This window comes from Octopus bimaculoides, chromosome 3 (assembly GCF_046866305.1).
Source record: "Octopus bimaculoides isolate indiv1 chromosome 3, ASM4686630v1, whole genome shotgun sequence".
In the NCBI taxonomy this organism is placed as follows: domain Eukaryota; kingdom Metazoa; phylum Mollusca; class Cephalopoda; order Octopoda; family Octopodidae; genus Octopus; species Octopus bimaculoides.
In genome coordinates, this window is record NC_142930.1 from 47768452 (window position 1) to 47777761 (window position 9310).

Consider the following 9310-nt stretch of genomic DNA (forward strand, 5'->3'; position numbering starts at 1 on the left):
ACACAGGGCCGTATACATCAAGCAGGTACACCAGTTGTATGTATGCAGATATGAATGATCTCAAGCATGCACCGGTACTTTTAAGGAGCGATTTAGAGGCATTTAACTGTCACAAATAACTATTATCGGCTGATACTTGGGTGATATTATTTCACACACCCCCCTCTCTCGAGACGCCTCTCTCCTCTTCTTTTCATAAACATACACCTAAATGTGTACAGCCTTTCGTATAAGTGCTTACACACACACACACACACACACAAACATTTATGAAGAGGGAGGAAGAAGTATATATAAAACTATGTACGCGCTTACGTATGTATGTATGTATGTATGTATGTATGTATATGTTATGTGTGGGCGTGTATATATTTATATCTATGTCTATATATATATATATATATATATATATATATATATATATATATATATATATATATATGTATATATATATATATATGTATGTATATATATCTATATATATATATCTATATATATATATATATATATGTATAGCTCGTCGAAACGCCGGTGTTAAAACGTGGGTAGCTGATGAAGTAGAATGTTCTCTATGTGGCTCGTGTGTTCTCGTCTACGTTTGTTTGCAATGTCCTGTACCCAGATATGCACCTATACATACAGGTGGATGTCGGTATGCACATACCTGTACGTATATATGCATATACTCATTTACTTTTGTTTTTATATATATATATATATATATATATATATATATATATGTATATATATATAAAGTGTAGTATATTGCCACTTAAGTGTGGCTGACCCCTAGGGGTGGATGTTACTGTTGCTTTTAGCCCCAGGAGGACATCTCCTCCAGCTGGCTTATCGACACACGACTGTGTCCTGTTTGCCAAGGGAGTTATCCCTCTCACCACGACCAGCAGCACGAACGTATCCGGATTTCAGGGTTATTTCCCTTCTTCGGCGTTCGACAGCTGATGAACTTGGTGAGAGAGAAAAACCTGGCAAAATCTTATATCTTCTTTTCCAGTGACATTCTTCACTGATATTGAAAAGGTGAAAACAAGCAATGTTAATTCTCTAAATGAAGTATTAACAGTAACTGCACGATAAAGTGTAGTATATTGCCACTTAAGTGTGGCTGACCCCTAGGGGTGGATGTTACTGTTGCTTTTAGCCCCAGGAGGACATCTCCTCCAGCTGGCTTATCGACACACGACTGTGTCCTGTTTGCCAAGGGAGTTATCCCTCTCACCACGACCAGCAGCACGAACGTATCCGGATTTCAGGGTTATTTCCCTTCTTCGGCGTTCGACAGCTGATGAACTTGGTGAGAGAGAAAAACCTGGCAAAATCTTATATCTTCTTTTCCAGTGACATTCTTCACTGATATTGAAAAGGTGAAAACAAGCAATGTTAATTCTCTAAATGAAGTATTAACAGTAACTGCACGATAAAGTGTAGTATATTGCCACTTAAGTGTGGCTGACCCCTAGGGGTGGATGTTACTGTTGCTTTTAGCCCCAGGAGGACATCTCCTCCAGCTGGCTTATCGACACACGACTGTGTCCTGTTTGCCAAGGGAGTTATCCCTCTCACCACGACCAGCAGCACGAACGTATCCGGATTTCAGGGTTATTTCCCTTCTTCGGCGTTCGACAGCTGATGAACTTGGTGAGAGAGAAAAACCTGGCAAAATCTTATATCTTCTTTTCCAGTGACATTCTTCACTGATATCGATAAGCCAGCTGGAGGAGATGTCCTCCTGGGGCTAAAAGCAACAGTAACATCCACCCCTAGGGGTCAGCCACACTTAAGTGGCAATATACTACACTTTATCGTGCAGTTACTGTTAATACTTCATTTAGAGAATTAACATTGCTTGTTTTCACCTTTTCAATATCAGTGAAGAATGTCACTGGAAAAGAAGATATAAGATTTTGCCAGGTTTTTCTCTCTCACCAAGTTCATCAGCTGTCGAACGCCGAAGAAGGGAAATAACCCTGAAATCCGGATACGTTCGTGCTGCTGGTCGTGGTGAGAGGGATAACTCCCTTGGCAAACAGGACACAGTCGTGTGTCGATAAGCCAGCTGGAGGAGATGTCCTCCTGGGGCTAAAAGCAACAGTAACATCCACCCCTAGGGGTCAGCCACACTTAAGTGGCAATATACTACACTTTATCGTGCAGTTACTGTTAATACTTCATTTAGAGAATTAACATTGCTTGTTTTCACCTTTTCAATATCAGTGGAGAATGTCACTGGAAAAGAAGATATAAGATTTTGCCAGGTTTTTCTCTCTCACCAAGTTCATCAGCTGTCGAACGCCGAAGAAGGGAAATAACCCTGAAATCCGGATACGTTCGTGCTGCTGGTCGTGGTGAGAGGGATAACTCCCTTGGCAAACAGGACACAGTCGTGTGTCGATAAGCCAGCTGGAGGAGATGTCCTCCTGGGGCTAAAAGCAACAGTAACATCCACCCCTAGGGGTCAGCCACACTTAAGTGGCAATATACTACACTTTATCGTGCAGTTACTGTTAATACTTCATTTAGAGAATTAACATTGCTTGTTTTCACCTTTTCAATATCAGTGAAGAATGTCACTGGAAAAGAAGATATAAGATTTTGCCAGGTTTTTCTCTCTCACCAAGTTCATCAGCTGTCGAACGCCGAAGAAGGGAAATAACCCTGAAATCCGGATACGTTCGTGCTGCTGGTCGTGGTGAGAGGGATAACTCCCTTGGCAAACAGGACACAGTCGTGTGTCGATAAGCCAGCTGGAGGAGATGTCCTCCTGGGGCTAAAAGCAACAGTAACATCCACCCCTAGGGGTCAGCCACACTTAAGTGGCAATATACTACACTTTATCGTGCAGTTACTGTTAATACTTCATTTAGAGAATTAACATTGCTTATATATATATATATATATATATATATATATATATATATGTATGTATATATATATATATATATATATATGACGTGACTATCTTTCTATCTATCTATCTATCTATCTGTCTATCTATCTATCTATCTATCTTTCTATCTATTTATCTATCTGTCTTCCTCCATCTCTCTATCTATACCTCTGTCCTGGCCTCTACTTCACTGCTATACCCTTCTGTCCCTTCCTCCTTGTTCCACTTCCTCCCTCCACCATCCTCTCTATCTATTATCTATCTGTCTTCCTCTATCTTCCTATCTACCCTTCTGTCCTGGCCTCTACTTCACTGCTTCTGTCCCTTCCTCCTTGTTCCATTTCCTCCCTCCACCATCCTCTCTGCTCTCGTGTGACCTGTGGTCAGCTTTCTTTTCACTCCAGCCGCTGTGAAGGCAAGACGAACTACTAGCGTTCTACCTCAGATTTGCGTTTGGCCGTACGGCTTTTGAATGTTGTTTTCACTGTCCATTTTTTCCTGTCTTGGTTTGTGTTTGCCACCTTGGAATCCTCTGTGTAGTTGGTTGATCCACTACTCAGGAAGAGACTATTCTAGAGTACGTCCTGTCTGGTCTTCGAAATGTCTGGATAGAATAAAGACAGCTGATGAAGGGATATTCCAAGGGGCTTTCCGTTTTCCTATGTGTTCGTTCCGTTGTCTGTAGTTTATTGTTCTAACGTCCTGTACCCTGATATGCATGTATATACACATGTAGATGTAAGTATGTACATATATGTGTGTATACATGTATATATATTCTTTGTATTATATATATATGTATGTATATATATATATATGTATATATATATATATATATATATGTATATATATATATATATGTGTGTGTGTACATTATATATATGTATATATATATATGTATGTATGTATATATATATATGTATATATATATATATATATATATATATATATATATATATATATATATATATATATATATATGTATGTATATATATATATATATATATATATGTATGTACGGTCATCTGTGACTATAAGTATTATTTAATATCACTTTTTTTTATTAGGCTGGTAGATATATATTTTGATAATTTTGTTTGATCACTTACTCTCCAGCTTGTTTTCCATAGAAAATTCAGAAACAATTATATTTTCAGTTATATAACACGAGTTTACAATTTAGTTTGACAAGCAATTGCAGAATCTGATTTTGTGTGAAATGAGTTTGACTTATCTTGCTTTAGTTGTTTTTGAAAATTACTAATTTGAAATAAAATTATACAGAATGGTAATGTCTAATGCATTTGATGAATGCTGTGGAAAACATTATGTTTGCGTGACTGACGTCTGGTGAACTCTTGCAAATACATTTTCAGTCAGTTGTTTGAAGTACGATGAATCGTACGGTGCTTAATCTTTACGTGAGTCTGTGTCCTATTTCATTTGTATGAATTTATGTTGGATCGTTGGGATTTCCGAAGTGAGCCTTATGTGCACGCGTGCATATGTGCACGCGTGCATATGTGTGCGTGTGTGTGCGTGCGTGTGTGTGTGTATATGTGTATATGTGTATAGTTGCATGTCTAGGCATGCTCATATATATTTAAATGATAAACGTCTGAATTTTTTAAAGATTTTTACAGTTCCAGTGATAGATTGGATCTGTAGACTTCGCGTCAGTTTTCTCCTTTGTGGTTTTGAGAAACCTAATTTCTCAAGATTGGTTTTTAAGCAGTGTGTTACATATCCCAGCTCCCGAATAATTACAGGTATAAACCTGAACTTATAATCCAGGTAGAGTAACTGTAAATTTTTCAATAGTTCAACATAGGTATTCTTTTTCGTTGATTTCTAGCTTTATGTTAACATCCGCTGGGCAGCTGGTTTCCACCCGGTACACAGTTTCTCTTCTCTATCCCAAATCACTATATCAGGTGTATTATGTTATTCTGGTTTTCGCTGGGACATTTCACCAGAATCCTTTTTATCATGAGTGGCTATGGCTTCTACCATGCTGTGGGTTCTTATTTCTTTGGCCTCGGGGTTATCCTTCCGACGGATCTCATTACACACTGTCCTAGCTACAGCACCGTGTCTCATCGGTAGACAATACCGTGAGGGCATTTTCGGACAACTGCTTATGTTGCGGTTTCTATCTTCGGTGTTAACTTCACAAAGTCTGCATCAGTTATCACATTTTGATGCTTTTCCTGCGTCTCTGTCCCTTTTGTCCACCAGGTATTTGGTTAATATTTGGTCTCCCTTATTTTCGTTTTAGACAGAGGCGGTCTACGTGAATGTTGATGTGGAAATAATGTGTGCTGGTTCGTATCTTCCGGATTTTCACATCAATGGCTCGCATCTCCTCAAGCGTCCAATTAAGTAGCCCAAATGTTGGTATGAGTACTGGCACTGCAAACACATTGTGGGCCACTGTTTTATTGAAAACAGAGAGTTACGAGGTCCATATTTTCTTTATTCGGCCGTAATATTCTTTAGCGACACGTGTTTTGTTACAGGTGCCATTGTAAAATATATTTTCATCCACTCCTAGATATCTGTAACATTCCTCATCAGATATAGGGGAAACAGTTAAGTCATTGATAGAGATGTTGATCGTCTGGTTTACAGTTTTCTCTCTTTTCACAAAAACATACAGCAACAATTTTTCTGATCAAGCTCCAACCTTATACCCTTTGAGAAAGTTGTAACTAGGTCAATACTCTTTTTCCTCTGCTGTATATTCTAGGCATATAGTACAAGTCATCTACAAAGAAACTGTGTAATTTTGATATTTCTGTTTCCTTGTGAACCAGTGAGATACCCTTCAGACTTCCCTAACACGAATGGCAAAGGGTTTACAGAAAATATAAATAACATCACAGAGAGGTTGTCCCCCTGGAATATGCCCCTGCGATACTGTATTCTATCAGTGATGATACAATCACTCCTTGTGTTTAATTTCAAGATGGTATGTATGTATGTATGTATGGCGTGTGTGTGTGTATGTGTGTGTGTGAGTGTATGTATGTGTGTGTGTGTGTGTGTGAGAGAGAGAGAGAGAGAGAGAGAGGAAGAGATTTCACATCCTGAAGGTGATATGGTGAAGGTCTGAAAACATTGAACATAGATCCGGGAACTTTATTGTTTCTAACTGCATGTATATATGTATGTATGTATGTATGTATGTATGTATGTATGTGTCTATGTATGTATGTGTGTATGTATATATAGCTTCTATTTTTGGTAATTTAAATTCTTCCTCTGAAAAGGAACTGGTTTCTAAGTAAGATACAAAGCTCCATCTTTGGAATGTAGATAACGAAAACAACGTCACATTTTAAACCTGCGAAAAGTTTTGCATAGTTTTACTGTTCCGCTTACAGATTGTATTTGTAGTGTGTGAATCACCCGGGTGATTTCTTTTCCTGAAAATCCAAGCTTATCTAGACTGACAATTAGGCACTTACAAAATCAAGTGCTTCATCTCTAATTGGTATACATGTAAATTTGTAATCCGAATATAAGAGCTGGAGATTTCGAAGGAGCTGTCCATAGTTTCTTTCTCTTTGACCTCTGTGACAGTACATAGTTTTTTGTTTTTGTTCTCTCAAACAACTATGTCTGGCCTGTTACGCTTACATTTGACAGATGTTTTCATGGGATTGTTCTACTAGTATTCCATGTGTTAATATTTGTATACGTATTCAATTACAGAAGCATTATCTGTATTTATTCTTGGACAATCTTTTTTCCAGATGACATTGTATATTGTTTTTGTGACGATGTCATGTCACATTGGGACATGATGTATGTATGTATGTATGTATGTATGTATGTATGTATGTATGTATGTATGTATGTATTACAACAAGGCCCTGTATATATGTATTACAACAATGCCATGTATGTATGTATTACAACAACGCTAATTCTTCATTTCCGAAATCCGGTGTTCCCGTTGTTCGACGCTTTTTAAATCATCTCGCTCCATTCATAATTTTCACTTAAAAAAAAAACCTTGTGGTCGTTTTTGTGTTGCTAGACATTCTTACATATTTATGACTTTTTTATCCAAAAGTTCATAAACATAATATAGAACCATATTGCTGTCATAGTGCTGATAGTGGAATCTCTTTTAATCGACTAATATTTAATCAATACTGAGGAGTTCTTTTAGAATAAAATTGTGTTTTAAAATACATTCAAATAAAAAAATAACATACAAATAAAATTTCAATTTGCATAGTTTACGTTACAAAATTAATTGAGAATTTAGCTCTGCATGGAAAATGATTGTCATACTGATAATGTTAAAATGTCTTTAAATGTTAGAAAAGATATCAATGCCAATTTCGAATCACAAAGGTTCGCATGCATCGCTTTATTAATCGATTATAGTAAATCTTTATGCTATAAAAGAATTAATATTGTTTTTAATACCAAAGTCAATTAAGGTGGCAAACTGGCAGAACCGTTAGCACGTCGGCGAAACGCTTAGCAGCATTTCATCCATCTTTACGTTCTGAGTTCAAATTCCGCCGAGGTCGACTTTTCCTGCCATCCTTTTGGGGTTCATAAAATAAGTACCAGTTGAATACCAGTATTTCGTCCGTTTTCACGTTTTGAGTTCAAATTTCGCTGAGGTCGACTTTGCCTTTCATCCGTGCGAGGTCGATAAAATAAGTACCAGTTGAATACTGGGGTCGATGTAATCGACTTAGTACCTTCCTCGAAAATTTGACATCAGTAATAAAGTCACTCAAGGCTACGAGCTGTGAGCATCGTTAGCGGAATGTCGTCCGTCTTCATGTTCTGAGTTCAAATTTCGCCAAGGCCGACTTTGCCTCTCATCCTTTCGGTGTCGATAAAATAATTAATGTAATCGACTAACTCCTCCCCTCAAATATCAGGCCTTGCGCCTGTAATAGAGAGCAATAATAAGATCAATTAACTCAGGACGCTAGAATTGGACGCTAGAATTGTAAGTGTTGGCACAGTAATGCACTAACTCCAGCATTTGATTCTCAGAAGAAAAGTTGGTTAAAACAGCCAAACTTACCATCTTCGATTCACTTTTTTCCCTTTTGTTTTTTCTGCCTATCCTCACATATGGTCATAAATGATTTGTAATGGCCAAAAGAGTACATTTGCAAATGCTAGCGGTCGGAAATGGGGTTTCTCCGAAGGATCTCTGGGGTAACATTACTCAATAGGGTGCATAGCTTGGAGATCAGAGAGTCTCTCCAGGTCGAGCCACTACTTAACCAACTTGTGATGTCACAGCTCCGTTACTACGGACATGTGATTAGAACGTCACAGGAAAAAAATTGCAAAACAGATTCTTGAAGCCAAGCCAACCGGCAGGAAACCTCGAGATTGACAAAGAACGAGATGGTTGGATAATATATATTGTATCAGTTACTCACGAATCCAACCAAAAAGTCTAATGATGGTTGCTCCGATAGGACACCATGATAGGACTTTATCCCAACGTTCCTCCGAGAAATAGTGGGAGGAGAAGATATATTGATTGATGGATCGATGGATGGATAGTCAATTATATAATAACATTTCGATTTACATAACTTTTGTCCTAATGTTTATGTGGGAATGCTGTCTCAATTGTCTTGTATCGAATTACCATAGGTAATATGTACTTTCGGAGAATAGCGCCCCTTTTAAGTGGATTTTTTTTAGTAACAAAAGATTTTCAAATGTAACATCTGGAGACTATAGATATTATACACGTAACATTCTTTATTCTTTTGCTAATTAGTATTGTCATTAAATCAGTAAAAATAGGTAGTAAATAAAACTGCAGTTAGTGGCGTAAATCCTGAAAACAGAGTAAGTACTGTATATAAGTGGCCATTTATTTACGGACATGGCTTAATTGGTATTGCGTATTTACATGCATACCTGCGTACCTGCTTACATACATACATACACACATTTTTTAAATGTACATATATATATATATATATTTGTGTGTGTGTGTGTGTGTGTGTGTGTGTGTGTGTGTGTGTGTGTGTGTGTGTGTGTGTGTTTGTGTGTGTGTGTATGTGTTTGTGTGTGTGTGTGTATGTATATATATATATATAGCATTAAGAAAATGGAGGGGAGTATGAGGTACTCATCAACTTGCAGACACTGTATTCCGTTGATTAATCTGTTTATTTTATAACTAAATTGACAAAAAGCACAATATACAGACACTTGTGACATACCATGTCATATCAACAATTAAGATTTCAAATTTAAAGAACATTTAGCAATTGGAGAAGGGACAAAATCGTACAGCTGTTTCAGCCTAGCGTTGGCATGCCCCATTCTATCTCTACAGCTCCCGTACGCTGGAGTAATTAGTAGAAGAAAATGATGTGATGGGGGTACATGCAT